The sequence below is a fragment of the Callithrix jacchus genome, chromosome 1 (assembly GCF_049354715.1).
Source record: "Callithrix jacchus isolate 240 chromosome 1, calJac240_pri, whole genome shotgun sequence".
In the NCBI taxonomy this organism is placed as follows: Eukaryota; Metazoa; Chordata; class Mammalia; order Primates; family Cebidae; genus Callithrix; species Callithrix jacchus.
Genome location: NC_133502.1, coordinates 70,810,720 through 70,826,312, shown reverse-complemented (window position 1 = coordinate 70,826,312; position 15,593 = coordinate 70,810,720). Strand labels below are relative to the sequence as shown.

The 15,593-nt window shown below is 52.9% G+C and overlaps 2 pseudogenes; both read left to right on the top strand.

Annotated features, from left to right (window-relative positions):
- Positions 1 to 8,140: 8,140 nt before the first annotated feature.
- LOC100397447 (pecanex-like protein 3 pseudogene) lies at positions 8,141 to 10,830 on the top strand (annotated as a pseudogene).
- LOC100397070 (transducin-like enhancer protein 2 pseudogene) lies at positions 10,648 to 13,935 on the top strand (annotated as a pseudogene).
- Positions 13,936 to 15,593: the final 1,658 nt, after the last annotated feature.

The window sequence follows — 15,593 nt, the reverse complement described above, 5'->3', positions numbered from 1 at the left end:
CCTGGGTGGGGTGGAGGACTGAGCAGGTGGACAGGCATGGCTGGGAGGCCTTTTTTTTTTTTTGGAGACAGAGTCTCGTTCTGTAGCCAGGCTGGAGTGCAGTGGTGTGATCTCAGCTCACTGCTACCTCCGCCTCTCGGGTTCAAGCAGTTCTGCCTCAGCCTCCTGAGTAGCTGGGATTACAGACGTGCACCACCACACCCAGCTAATGTTTGTATTTTCAGTAGAGACAGGGTTTCACCATCCTGGCAGGATGATCTCGATCTTCTGACCTTGTGATCCGCCCGCCTTGGCGTCCCAAAGTGCTGGGATTATGGGTGTGTGTCATTGCACCTGGCTGGGAGGCCTTTTAAAAATGCAAATAGTTACTAAACATCGGAATTCAAAAATTAAAAATAAAAAGGGGCCCGGCGTGCTCATGTCTATAATCCGGGCACTTTGGGAGGCCAAGGCAGGCAGATCACCTGAGATCAGGAGTTCGAGACCAGCCTGACCAATATGGTGAAACCGCATCTCTACAGCAAATATAAAATTAGCAGGGCATGGTAACAGGCGCCTATAGTCCCAGCTACTCAGGAGGCTGAGGCACAAAAATCCCTTAAACCTGGGAGGTGGAGGTTGCAGTGAGTTGAGATCCTGCCACTGCAATACAGCCTGGGCAGCAAAGCAAAACTCCATCCCCAAAAATAAAATAAAAATAAATAAATAGGAAAGGAAAAACTCCTAATGGTGCTGAACGTTGTTCACTGAAGCTCTTGGGCACAGCAGTGTGAGTGGTGGATTTCCTTTGGTGCAGATGGGGGCCAGGAGACCTACAAAACAGATGCATCAGGCTGATTTCACATAGCCCAGGGGCGCTCAGACTTCAGCAGGCATCAGAGCCCCCGGCGGGCTTGCTGAAACACAGACTCCTGGCCTCACTCTCAGACCTTCTAAATCAGTGTGGTGGAGCCAGGGGCCTGAGAATCTGCATTCCCAATACATTTCCAAGGATGCTGGCACTGTGGTCCTGGGATCCTCTTTGAGGGTTGCTGGCCCAGATGGCCTCTGTTAGCACTGGGCACCTTGGGGACAGGACAGGGAAGGAGAGGTCAACCACACACCATTTTGAATTTCATACCATGTAATTAGTCTATAACAAAGATATATAAATACATTTTAAAATTTTAAATCTTACTAGAACTTACAAAAATTAGGTGTGTGTTGCAAAGATGTCTAAGTGTTCTCCGATGTTTTTTCTTTTTCTTCCTCAGGCATAGAAACCCTGAACTCTAGTTGAGAACATGATTGCCTGAAGTAGAAACTACATCTCCCAGCTTTCCTTGTAGCTAAGTACAGCCATGTGGTGAAGTTCTAGCCATGACATGTGAGTAAAAGTGTTCAGGAAGCTCTGAGAAGTGTCTTGGAGAGTCAGAGCTCACCCTTCTTTCTCCCTTCCTCCTTCCTGCCAGCTGGGATGCAAGCTTGATGACTGGAACTCAAGCAGCTATCTTAGGCTATGAGGTGGAGGCTGTACATGGGGAATGGCAGGGCAGGAAGCTGGGAGGAAGCAGGAGCCTGAGAACGTGGAGCTGCCCCTCAGCTGTGTGCAGCAAGCCTCTGGACATCATTTGTGTGATAAAGAAATGTCTGTCTTGTTTAAGCATCTGGTACTTTGCGGTTTGTGTCACTCATAGTGACACTTAGCCCTGAGTGACGAAGCATATAGAGCCCCTGGCACAGGGCTTGGCTCATGGCAGTTCCTCCCACTGAGCATCCCCCAGTCACCCCATGCCTGCAGCAGGGAGAAGAGAACCCAGGCCAGAAGCCCGGGGACTCCAGTGAGCCTGGGAGAGAAGCTGACCCAGAGAAGGATGCAAAGTCCCACCAGCCTGAGCCCCAACCTGCCCAGGTGTTGTTTGTGGGTCATTGGCCTTCAGAGGTCATACTGCCCACAGTTTCCAGTAGGAGTCCACTGGCAGAGGGCATTGCCCGGGGAAGATGACATGTGTCCAGCCACATGCTTTCCTGACTGCAGATTCTGCCAATTGAATTAGCTTTTCCTCTGGTTGTTGTTAGTATGAGTCTTCATTTCCTGACCATCTGCTGTTTGGGTGGCAGGAAAGCCCTCTGGGTGCCAAAGGGATGGCAGCCCAGAATGGAAAAGGCTCCACAGACGCGGGTGAGCAGAGAGGCTACAGTGACGTTCTGCGGAGGCCCCACGCTGGGCTGCCCACTCTGCGCAGGCGGCGGTGCCACGCACGGGGACGGGCACTCAGCGGCTTCCAAGCCCAGTGCCTGCGCCTTAACTTAGTCAAGAGCCCTTCTCACACTGCACACTTGTGAGAATAGGTTTGTGGTCAACTGAGAAGGGAGGGGTATGTGAGGGACAGTGTGGAGCAGAGGCAGGGAGGCGGCGAGCACAGTACTAATGCCTCTTGGGTCCCAGCACAGCCAGGGCAGGACAAGCACAGCCTTGGGCCGCGCTGCACTTGTTCGCTTGTTTGTCTTCTAGATCCTAAACAGCGTGTGCAGGCTTTGGATGGCTCCATTGGCAGCCTCCCCTCATCACCTCCCTAAGCCCCACTGCCCTGTGTTAGCACCGAGCAGAAACCAGAAGTCATCTCCTTATTGCCACCTGCCACACTCACTGACACGTGGTCTTGTATCTGCACACCCAGGCTCACAGCAGCATTATCCACAGAGCCACGATACGAAAGCAACACAAGCGTCCAGCAACAGATGAGCAGATCAACAAAATGTGGTGTCTCCATATGATGGACTGTTATTCAGCCTCAGCAAGAAAGGACACTCTGGCACATGCTACACACAGATGAACCTTGAGGCCACTACACTAAATGAAATAGCTCATCACAAAAGGACACATACTGCATGATTCCACACACATGTGATACCCAGAGGAGTCACACTCATAGAAACAGAAAGTTGGATGGCGGCTGCCAGGGCCTGGGGTAGGGAGGGATGGGAGTCAGTGTTGAATGGGGACTGAGTTTCAGTGTGGGATGATGAAAAAGCTCTAGATGTCTGTTTCGTAACAATGTGGATATACTTACACTACTGAACTATACGCTTACCATGGTTAAGTCCAGGCGCAGTGGCTCAGGCCTGTAATCCCAGCACTTTGGGAGGCTGAGGCAGGTGAATCATCTGAGGTCAGGAGTCGGAGACCAGCCTGGCCAACATGGTGAAACCCCATCTCTATAAAAATACAAAAATTAGCTGGGCGTGGTGGCAGGCACCTATAATCCAGGCTACTCGGGAGGCTGAGGCAGGAGAATCGCTTCAACCCGGGAGGTGGAGGTTGCAGTCAGCCAAGATGGTGCCACTGCACTCCAGCCTCAAAAAACAAAGGAAACATGGTTAAGATAGCAAAAGAAAAATTGTGTCGCTTGATCATAGATCTAAAGCTTCCAGAGGAAGCCATAGAGGAGTATCTCTGTGGCTGTGCTGTCAGGGCAAGGAAACACTGAGAAGACGTAGAAAAACTGAGGTGCTTGGGGGCCCCAGGAGGTACCAGGAAGACCCATGTGGAAGGAGGACTCCACGGGGAAGGTGTGTTTGAGGCTCACTAGATATGATCTTGCCTGCTGCTAAGTCTGCAGGTTTGCCTGGGCTGGGCTGGTCTGCAGCTGCTGCTGCTGGGGTGCAGGTGCTGTAGAACTGGGACACCACTGGCCAGGCATGCAGCGAGTCTGGGTGCAGGCAGAGGCTTGGAGCACATGGAATTCCAGATCAAGAGGGCATGGAAAGATAGTCACCAGCCAGGGTCGAAAGGAGATGCGCACTTGGGATTCATGGCCAGCACCAGGCTCCATCACCCCACACCACGGACCCACCCTGCAGCTATGGGAGTCTGCAGAAGAACCCCTTTCTCCTGCGGTGCTCCCAGCGCCCTCTATTGGGAAAGGCAGGCACTGCACCTGCTGGGAAGAAGAAATGTTATCTCAGAGCAGGAACTGAGTGGTGACTTGGAGCTCAGAGGTAGTGAACTGATACAGTGACTTTAGGGAAAAAAGAGACCTCATGGACAGGAGGCCAAAAGAAATAACCATAAAATGTGGTGAATTGGACTTCAAAAATTTAAAACTTCTGCTTATCAAGAGATACTTTTATTTTTTGAGACGGAGTCTTGCACTGCTGCCCAGGCTGGAGTGCAGGGGCACTATCTGTGCTCACCACAACCTCCACCTCCTGGGTTCAAGTGATTCTCCTGCCTCAGCCTCCTGAGCAGCTGGGATTACAGGCACCTGCCACCATACCCAGCTAATTTTTTGTATTTTTAATAGAGACGGGGTTTCACCATGTTAGCCAGGCTGGTCTTCAACTCCTAACCTCGAGATTCGCCCACCTCAGCCTCCCAAAGTGCTGGAATTACAGGCATAAGCCAACGCACCTGGCCTCAAAAGACACTATTAAGAAAATAATAGACAAGATCTAGAACTCAAAAAAATGTTTCCAACTTATCTGAAAAAGAACATGTACCCAGGCCAGGCGTGTTGGCTCACACCTGTAATCCCAGCACTTTGGGAACCCAAGGAGGACAGATCACCTGAAGTCAGGAGTTCTAAACCAGCCTGGCCTACATAGTGAAACCCCTTCTCTACTAAAAACACAAAAATTAGCCAGGCCTGGTGGTGCATGCCTGTAGTCCCAGCTACTTGGGAGGCTGAGGCAGAAGAATTGCTTGAACCCGGGAGACAGAGGTTGCAGTGAGCCTAGATTGTATCACTTCCCTCCAACCTGGGCAACAAAGCAACACTCTGTCTCAAAAGAAAAAAAGAAAGAAACATTATGGGGTACCATGCTGGCCTTTGATTGGCTATCTCCAGGCTCTTTTCACGCGAGAGAAAACACGTCCTAATTAGCAAAGCCTTTGAATTTTCAATCTCTGTACTAGTAACGGGACTGCTTCATAACCTCTCCAAAACATTACTATCATTGGCTTTTTAGCATATTACGATGATATAAATTATTTATAGGTGTCAAATGGGGCTTAATTCTTTTTCAATCTGCATATTTTGAGAGACATTATAGGCAGAAGAAATAACACAAGCAAAGTTGTACAAGCTGGGAGAGACAGGCATTTTCAGGGACTCATCAGTAACTTCCCGCAGTGTTTGCCGGTCTGCTCTCATCTTACTAAGAGAAAGAAGGTGATGTCATATTGTGGAGACCGTTGCTATCAGGTGAGACACAAATTCCATCCCCATCACGGGGAACCATGGGGGCAGGTGGAGACAACCTGTGTTTCCATCTCCCTCCTTCTCTCTCATTTCTTCCATCCCTCCCTCTGTCTCCCTTCCTCCTTCTCTTCCTGGCTCCCCTTGCCCTCCCTGCCTCTCTCCCTGCAGTTGCAATATGAGCGTTCTCAGGGAGTGCCCTGTCCAGGACGGAGCAACTCGCTGGGGAACATGGACGGGTTGCACAGCCTGGAGAAGTAGCTGGGAAACCGACACCCTCCAGAGCAGGCGAGCCCAGCCCTGTTGGCACTCTGTGAAAGGCCATTTCTGTGTTTCCTGTGTTTAGACCGAGACATGCCATCCCTGCCTGATAAATGCCCCTTTGTGCTGGAAAGGGTTCTCATCAACACATAAAATGCTCTCAGCCAGACCCAACTGTATGTGGCCCTGGGCTCTGCCCGGCAACAGACCTGCTGGGGCTGGGCCCCCTGCCAGCCTAGATGCCATCAGAGCCAGAGACAGGAAATGTGGCATTCTGGGGAGCCGCCCTGGAGGCTGCGTGGCTTTTGCACAGCACAGGCAACATCCACAGGCAGGACAGGCAGCCACACCAGAGCGAGGCCCCAGGTCACATGCTGAGGCCTGGCTCGTGGCCAGACCTGCCTTGAATGTGGAACTGGGAACTGAGGAATCAGGCGACTCTGTGCCTTGGGATCCACTTCCTGAGCAGCAGGGTCCACAGGATGAATCCCTGTGGCAGGCCAGCCCCACCCCGTGCCCAGCCATGAGGACACACCTCACATCCTACCTGTTTTTCTTTTCTTTTTTTTTTTGAGACACTCTGAGTCTTGCTCTGTCACCCAGGCTGGAGTGCAATGACTTGATCTCAGCTTACTGCAACCTCTGCCTCCTGGGTTCAAGTGATTCTCCTGCCTCAGCCTCCCGAGTAGCTGGGATTACAGGTGCCCCCCACCATGCCCAGCTAATTTTTGTATTTTTAGTATAGAGGGGGTCTCACCATGTTGGCCAGGCTGGTCTCAAACTCCTGATCACAGGTGATCTGCCCACCTCAGCCTCCCAAAGTGCTGGGATTATAGGTGTGAGCCACCACGCCAGCCCCTACCTGTTCTCGACAGGAACCAGGGGGTCCCAGGGGCCGTCCCCTGCACAGTGCTGATTCCCTGGCAGCCCCCTTCTCCCAGAACTCCATGACCATTTCCTTGGACTAACATATTTCAGCTTCCAAATCTTTCCTATAGGCCTCAGTTGAAACGTAGGAATGGAACCAGAGGTTTGCTGCCAAAGCAAGATTCCATGGAAATATGGAAGGAGAAGGGGCTGTGGAGATCAGCATTGACTGTGCAGCACAGATGACCTTCAGATCAGACAGACAGTGGTCGGGGCAGAGGGCAGAGGGCAGAGGGCAAAGGGCAGAGGGCAAAGGGCATGGTGAAAGTTAAGCTCCCCTGCCTGTTGTCTGCAATTGCATTCTCTGCAAATAAGGTCATCTGGGACCCCTGCTTTTCAAGGTTATTGTCCCTGATTATGTATGCTTTTTTTTTTTTTTTTTCTTGAGACAGAGTCTCACTCTGTTATCCAGGCTGGAGGACAGTGGTGAGATCTCCACCCACTGCAACCTACAATCCAGATTTAAGCAATTCTCCTGCCTCAGCCTCCCAAGTAGCTGGGATTGCAGGCATGCACCACCACACTGGCTAATTTTGTATTTTTAGTAGAGATGGGGTGTTGTCATGTTGGCCAGGCTGTTCTCTAACTCCTGACGTCAAGTGATCCGCCTGCCTCGGCCTCCCAAAGTGCTGGGATTACAGGTGTGACCCACTGTGTCTGGCCCCCGATGACATAGCCTTGACCAAAATGAAGGCGACACTCGCTTACTTCCTGGCCTGAATGTGCTCACCAACCCTCTATTTGACCTGGTGAGGACATCCCCAGCCTGACCACAATGATCCCCACTCACATGAAAACATGTGGGCCGACTCGGGCTGGGACAGAGTCCTCTGTAGGCCTCTTCCTTTCACGGATTTATGCAAGGAAAGTAACTAAAAATGCTGTGTTTACAGTGTGTTTGTTTCCAGCATGCCATACTGATGACTCCTGACTTTTCCAGAGCAGAGGGACACCTGCCTCATGCTGAGGAACACTGGGAGGGTTTGTGTGAGGCACTGAGCCCTGGGCTTGCAGCAGGCAGCTGCTCAGAAGTGGGCCCTCCCTACCCATGCCCTTGCGCCAGTCCTCAGCGTGGCCCACATCCCTGCCTCAGCGCTGCCAAGGACCGCCATGCCCAGTGGCTTGGAATAGGGTTGCTCGTCTGGCAGCACCAGCCCCTCCGGACTGGGTCCAGTGAGCTGTGCTCTCCCGGGGTTCTGATGCATGTCCAAGTTTGAAAACTGCAGGCCCAACCAGAAGCAGGACCAGACGAGAGCCTCTATTCTGGGAGTGATGGTGTTCTACTTGTGTGAATGCATGCTTAGAAGTCGCAGGCTGACCCCTGTCCCCTCCCGCCACAGCACAGGGAGGGAGTGGGGACAGTAGGCATCCACGGCCTGAGCCTGAAGCCCCCGCGCCACCATGGGCTCTTACGACATTCACAGAGGTCTCCCCCAAGGAAGCTAAGGGCAGCCTTGGGTCTGAGGTGGGCTGAGATTCCCTAAGCAGGACAGGAAAGGGCTTTGCCTTGGCTGCAAGGTAGCTCCTGGGACCCAGCCACAGTAGGCAGAGGGTGCAGTGTGGAATCAGGCAACCAGGGTTTGAATCTCAGCTTTCAGAGCCCCACCCGTAGAAAGGACATAACAACCCCATGATGAGATCATGCGAGCCCACCTGGGCCACAGTGTGTGCAGCAATGACTGCAATCGAAACCCACCCAATGTCCCATAGAAAGGCTTGCTTTTCTTTTCTTTTAAGATGGAGTCTCCCTCTGTTGCTGAGTCTGGAATGTGATGGTGAGTTCTTGGCTCACTGTATTAATATTAATTTTTTCTCAAGGCGGGATAAAAAGCCAGTCCCTCAGGTTCTGGGAACTCAACTACAACACTAAACACGTGGATCTTTCCAACACCTGCCTGGTCACACAGCTGGACCGGAGCCCTGTCGCTGATGACAATAACCTCAACTCCATTTTCTATGAGCACTTGACGCGTTCTGCAGCACACGCTTTGTGGGGACCTGGTGCTGGGCCGCTGGGGCAACTATGGCCCTGGCGATGCTTCGTCTTGGCCTCCAACTACCTCAACGCCCTAGTACACCTCATCGAGGTTGGCAGTGGCCTTGTCACCTTCCAGCTGTGTGGCCTTGAGTTCTGGGGCACTTACTGCCAGCAGTGAGAGGTGGAGGCCATCACGGAGGGTGTGGAGGAAGACGAGGGCTGTTGCTGCTGCGAGCCCAGCCACCTGCCTCGGGTCCTGTCCTTCAGTGCTGCCTCTGGGCAGCGCTGGCTGGCCTGGGAGGTGACAGCCAGCAAATACGTGCTGGAGGGCTACAGCATTAGTGACAACAATGCTGCCTCCATGCTGCAGGTTTTCGACCTCCGCAAGATCCTCATCACCTGCTTCGTGAAAAGCATCATCTACTACGTGAGCTGCTCACCAAAGCTGGAGGCGTGGCTCAGCCATGAGGGTATCTCGGCAGCCCTGCGGCCTGTGCATGCGCCCGGCTATGCCGACTCAGATCCCACCCTCTCACTGAGTGTGGACGAGGACTATGACCTGCGCCTGTCTGGCCTCTCGCTGCCCTCCTTCTGCGTGGCGCACTTCGAGTGGATCCAGTACTGCGCCTCCTGGCGCAGCCAGCCTGTGGAGCAGGACTGGAACTCCCCGCTGGTCACGCTGTGTTTTGGCCTGTGTGTGCTGGGCCGACGGGCCCTAGGGACGGCGTCTCACAGCATGTCTGCAAGCCTGGAGCCCTTCCTCTACGGCCTACACGCCCTGTTCAAGGGGGACTTTCTCATCATCTCTGCACGTGATGAGTGGGTCTTTGCTGACATGGACCTGCTTCACCGCGTTGTGGCACCTGGGGTTCGCATGGCCCTCAAGCTTCACCAGGACCACGTCACGTCCCCAGATGAATATGAGGAGCCAGCAGCCCTATATGATGCCATTGCAGCCAACGAGGAGCGGCTGGTCATCTCGCATGAGGGTGACCTGGCCTGGCGCAAAGCCATCCTCAGCAACACACCCTCCTTGCTGGCTCTGCGCCATGTCCTGGATGATGCCTCGGATGAGTACAAAATCACCATGCTCAACCGGCGCCACCTCAGCTTCCGAGTCATCAAGGTGAACCGGGAGCGCGTTGGTGGCCAGTGGGCTGGGCAGCAGCAGGAGCTGGTGTTCCTGCGCAACCGAAACCCCGAGCGTGGCAGCATCCAGAATGCCAAGCAGGCGCTTCCAAACATGATTCACTCCTCCTGCGACCAGCTGTTGGGCTACCCCATCTATGCGTCGCCTCTTACCACCTCACTGGCTGGCAGCCACGCCCAGCTGCGGGCGCTATGGGGTGGCCCCATCAGCCTGGGTGCCACTGCCCGCTGGCTCCTGCGCAGCTGGGAGAGGCTTCACAAGGGCTGTGGCGCTGGCTGCAATAGCGGCGGGAACATGGTTGACTCAGACTGTAGTGGGGGCGGTGGCCTGACCTCCCTCAGCAATAACCCCCCTGTTGCACACCCCACGCCTGAGAACACAGCAGGCAGTGGTGACCAACCCCTCCCACCAGGCCCTGGCTGGGGGCCTCGGCCCTCCCTGAGTGGCTCTGGTGATGGGCGCTCCCTCCTCTGCTGCAGTGGCCACCTCCCCGGCTCCCTGGACGCCCTCCCCCCGGCATCACCTACCCCCACAGAGGGTCCCTGGACCTCATGGCCCCCTGGTCCTGGTCTCCTCGGTTCTGAGGGTCCTAGTGGGAAGTGAAGCCTGGGGGGGCAGAAGGGACTGGGAGGATCCGATGGGGAGCCAGCCTCAGGGAGCCCCAAAGGAGGTACCCCCAAATCTCAGGCGCCTCTAGACCTCAGCCTCAGCCTTAGTCCGGATGTCAGCACTGAGGCCTCGCTCCCCCAGAGTTCCCAGGACATACCTTGCTTGGACAGCAGTGCCCCTGAGAGTGGCACACCTACAGGCACCCCCGGGCGACTGGCCTGCCTATGCCAAGGAGCGGGAGAGCCTGGCAGCCCAGCCCCTGCTGGAACACCAGTACTGAGCCACCTGGCACCCACTGGACCTCCTGTTAGGACTCAGTAGTGGACCTGCTCTGCTGCCTCTGGCCCTCTCTGCTGGACCACAGAATTGAGTGGCTTTGACCTCCATGTCTGAACCCTGACCTCTGGCTGCCTTGGCCAGAGAACCAAAACTGAATGACCCATACCTGTGACCTTGACCCCTGATCTCTCATCCCCAGTCCGGGACCTGGGCTCCCCAGATAGAGGCAGGCAGCCTCCCAGCCAGGCCCTAAGAGCCAAACCATGGGCTGGTCCCACTTGGAGCCCATGGCCAGTACCACCTCAGCCCCTGGGCCTGCACTGCCTGCAGGAGTGGCCCCCTTGGCCTGGACCTGGGGCCTGAAGTGTGAGAAGGGTGGTTTCTTGGTTTCCTTCTTTCCTTTATTTATTTATTTATTTTTTGTGCTTCAGAGACATCAGAATTAATAACACTATTTTTGATTTTGGAAAAAAAACCCACATATTCTTGTCCATTACACATAGAAAGGAACAACCAGTACTAGCCTTTCCAAAAATATACCAAAAAGTAAAAAGCATCAATATAATGAAGAATTTACATCAACTAATGGGCAAAACAGCCAGCTAACATCAAATGGCAGTAATCCTAAATTTAAATTGACAAAATCCCCCAATCAAAAGATACAGCCAAAACCCAACGGTATGCTGCATCCAGACCCATTTCACATGCAAGGATACACAAAGACTCAAAACAAAGGGATGGAGAACGATTTACCAACCAAATGCAGAGCAAAAATAAATAAATGAGTAAAAAGCAGGAGTTGCAATTTTTGCCTCTGTTAAAATAGATTTTAAAGCAACAAAGATATAATGGTAAAAGGATCAATGCAACAATAAGAGCTAATGATCCTAAATATATATGCACCAAGTACAGGAACACCCAGATACGTAAAACCTATAAGAGACTTAGACTCCCACACAATAATAGTGGGAGACTTCAACATCAATATTAGATAGATCAATGAGACAGAAAATCAATAAGGATATCCAGGACTTGAACTCAGATCGGAACAAGTAAACTTAATAAACATTTATAGAATTCTCCACTTCAAATACACAAATTATACACTCTTATCAGTACATATCACACCTACTCACAGGTTTAAATGAAATATTGGTTGGCCATTATTAAGCACAATTATTGGCATAAAAGAGGTTTTTAGAATTTTTAGAATAAAGCAACACTCCCATTCTCTCTCCCTCTTCCTCTTTCATTCCTTTTTTTCTTTTATCTTTCTTCAAAAAAAAAAATAATAATAAATAAATTCTTTTGACTAGGTTTTCCAAATACAAAAGTACTTATTTTATGCTCTGCCATCTTCAATGTATTTGTTCTAATAATCCTGGAGCTATTTTACTAAGAATTTTGGACAATGCTAGCAAGACATTCAAGTTGAAATTCCAAAAAAATCTATTTAAAAAAAAAAAAGAGCTGGATCAAGAGCCACAAACAGTGTCATCATTTTATCTCTTTCTCCACCTTCCTCCTAAACTCTGCTATCCTTAGTATTGACTTCATTGTCAAGCTTCTATGTCCCCCTGTAGCAACAAGGACGATCCTTAGGAGCTTCACACATAGTCTTCCAGCTTAGCATGATTGCAGAGAGTGTTTGTTTCACAATTATACCACCAGCCGGCTGTGGTGGCTCCTGCCTATAATCCCAGCACTTTGGGAGACTGAGGCGGGCAGATCACCTAAGGTCAGGAGTTTGAGACCAGCCTGACCAACATGGAGAAACCCTGTCTCTACTAAACATACAAAAATTAGCTGGGTGGCACATGTGGTGGTACATGCCTATAATCCCAGCTACATAGGAGACTGAGGCAGGAGAATCACTTGAACCAAGGAGGTGGAGGTTGAAGAGAGCTGAGCATCAAGGGGAAAAAAAAAGGGCCAGGAGCGGTGGCTCACGCCTGTAATCCCAGCACTTTGGGAGGCTGAGGCGGGTGGATCATGAGGTCAAGACATCGAGACCATCCTGGTCAACGAGGTGAAACCCCATATCTACTAAAAATACAAAAATTAGCCGGGCATGGTGGTGCGCGCCTGTAGTTCCAGCTACTCGGGAAGCTGAGGCAGGAGAATTGCTTGAACCCAGAAGGCGGAGGTTGCGGTGAGCCGAGATCGTGCCATTGCACTCCAGTCTGGGTAACAACAGCAAAACTCCGTTTCAAAAATAAAAAAGGCCGAGCCCCGCCCGCGCGGCCTCCGAAACCCGGCTGCTCGCCCCGACCTTCTGCGCCGGCCGCCGCGGCTGCCCTCGCCGCGCCCCCACGCCCCTGTCGCCGACCTCTCGCCCCGGCCCGGGGAGGGGCTCCCACAACCCCGCGCTTGGCGGGGGGCGCCAGGGACTCCCGGGTCCCCTACCCCGCACCGTCTCGCACTCCTCCCTCTTTCTTCGGGCAGCCTCCCCCCGCCACCCGCCACACTTCACCCTCCCCCACTTTTGCCGCCTCCATATCCTCAAGCTCCGGTGGCGCTGGGGGGCTTCTCAAATTGGCAGGATGTACCCCCCAGGGAAGGCACCCGACCCCGCTCCAGTCCGGCCAGCCCTTCAAGTTCTCCATCTTGGAGATCTGCGACCGCATCAAAGAAGAATTCCAGTTTCTCCAGGCTCAGTACCACAGCCTCAAGCTAGAATGTGAGAAGCTGGCCAGCGAGAAGACGGAAATGCAGAGACATTAATTATGTGATGTATTGTGAGATATCTTACCGGCTCAACATTGAAATGCATAAGCAGCCGGAGATTGCGAAGCGCCTGAGTGGTATCTGCGCTCAGATTATCCCCTTCCTGACCCAGAAGCATCAGCAGCAGGTGCTCCAGGCTGTAGAGCGCACCAAACAGGTCACAGTCGGGGAGCTCCATTTGGGACCTGGCAGCGCCCACTCCCCGTATCAAGGCCGAGCTGACCTCCTCGGCCCCAGCCTGCTACGCCCTGGCCGTCAGCCCCGACGCGAAGGTTTGCTTCTCCTGCTGCAGCAATGGCAACATTGTGGTCTGGGACCTGCAGAACCAGACGATGGTCAGGCAGTTCCAGGGCCACACTGACGGCGCCAGCTGTATTGACATTTCTGATTATGGCACTCAGCTCTGGACAGGGGGCCTGGACAACACGGTGCGCTGCTGGGACCTGTGGGAGGGCCGCCAGCTGTAGCAGCACGACTTCAGCTCCCAGATTTTCTCCCTGGGCCACTGCCCTAACCAGAACTGGCTGGTGGTCGGAATGGAGAGCAGCAACTTGGAGTTCCTGGATGTTCGCAAGCCGGAGAAATACCAGCTGCACCTCCATGAGAGCTGCGTCCTGTCCCTCGAGTTCGCCTCCTGTAGATAATAGTTTGTGAGCACAGGGAAGGACAACTTGCTCAACACCTGGAGGACACCGTACAGGGCCAGCATTTTCCAGTCTAAGGAATCGTCCTCCGTCCTGGGCTGTGACATCTCCAGGAATAACAAATACATCGTGACAGGCTTGGGGGACAAGAAGGCCACCGTGTATGAGGTGGTCTACTGAGACTCCCCCCACCTCCCCCCCGCCACGTTCCTGCATCCCAAGTCCAGACTCCTGGGGAAGCAGCTCCAGGACTGGGAAAAAAATTTTTTTCAAATGATTCTCCTGCCTCAGCCTCCTGAGTAGCTGGGATTAGAGGTGCCCATCACCACACCTGGCTAATTTTTTTTTTTTTTTTTTAGTAGAGACATATTTTTTAAAAAAGGATAGAAATGGACACTTCTAGTCTTAAAGCTTGAAATATGTTTTATCTGTGTTCCTTCCTTGGGGAAGGACCCCCCAGGCTTCTCAAGAAAAGTATCAAAAGAACTGAAACTCAGATGCCTGACTCCTGATTTACCAGGATCCTTTCTTCCCCTCTCTAGTTCCTGTTTTTTACACATTTTGCATTTCTTTCCTGCTCTACAAACCTCCAGTTTTAGTCAGGAGATGGATTTGAGACTGAGCTCCCATGTCCTCAGCTGCAGCACCTGATCAAAGCTTCTTCCTTGGCCACACTCGTCTCATTGACTAGCTCTGTGTGCGGTGAGAAGCAGGACCCGAACAGAGCCCCTGGTGTTTCGCTAACACTATTTCCATACTCAGCCTCTCGGTGGTGGTGGTGGTGTCATCACTTTCTCTCTCTCTCTCTCTCTCTCTCTATATATATATATATATATATTGAGATGGTGTCTTGCTTTGTCACCCAGGCTGGAGTGCAGTGGTGCGATCTCAGCTCACGGCAACCCCCGCCTCCTGGGTTCAAGCGATTCTCCTGCCTTAGCCTCCCAAGTAGCTGGGATTACAAGTGCCTGCTACCACACCTGGTTAATTTTTGTATATTTAGCAGAGATGGGATTTCGCTATGTTGGCCAGGCTGGTCTCTTAACTTCTGACCTCAAGCGATCCGCCCACCTTGGGCTCCCAAAGTGCTCGGATTACAGATGTGAGCCACCGTGCCCAGTTTTCAAATTCTTTAGGAAAACAGCCATAGAACCCAGAGCTCTGGACACTCCAATGGCCTGGGATGGGTGGGAAAACGTCTTGGAGGCTGTCAGGTGCTAATGGAGGAAAACAGCTCCCGTTCAGCTCTCTGAATCTCCTGGGACATGGGGTGCCCTGGGAGGGGACTGAGGGTGTGAAGGGGAAGCCTGTGGGCCCAAATGGACCCAGTGAGGGGGCATGTGTCTGCAGAGAGCATGCCCTCGGGGCATCTGGGGGCTTCTCAGAGGAGGCACCCCAGACTTGGAGAAGAAGGACTTTGGTCCTGGGCAGAGGAGGTAGAAGAGACAGGACCTGCTGGCGAGGTGTGCAAACCACACCCCATCTGATGCGAGCTCATATTGGCCCGTTAGTGGCTGTGCACTGAGCCCTGGGCCAGGCACCAGGCTTTGAAACCCAGTTGACTAAGGAGATGTCACCTTGTTGTAGCCCCAGGGTTGGGCCTTTAGCCCAGCCGGCTCCCTGGATGGGCCAAGGCCAGCAGATGAGGCTGAGCTCGGAGCTTGACCTGGGCTCTTGGGAGAGGAAGGGGGAGGGAGGTACCCAGACTGGATCTGACTCGCAGGTGGATGTCTGTTTGCCAAACCACAGACCACCTGCCCCGCCAGAGGCCCATCCTTGCTCCCACGCTCTCTGGCCCCATGGCTTTGTGGCCTGCGTCAGCGGTCGATGTCAAGACC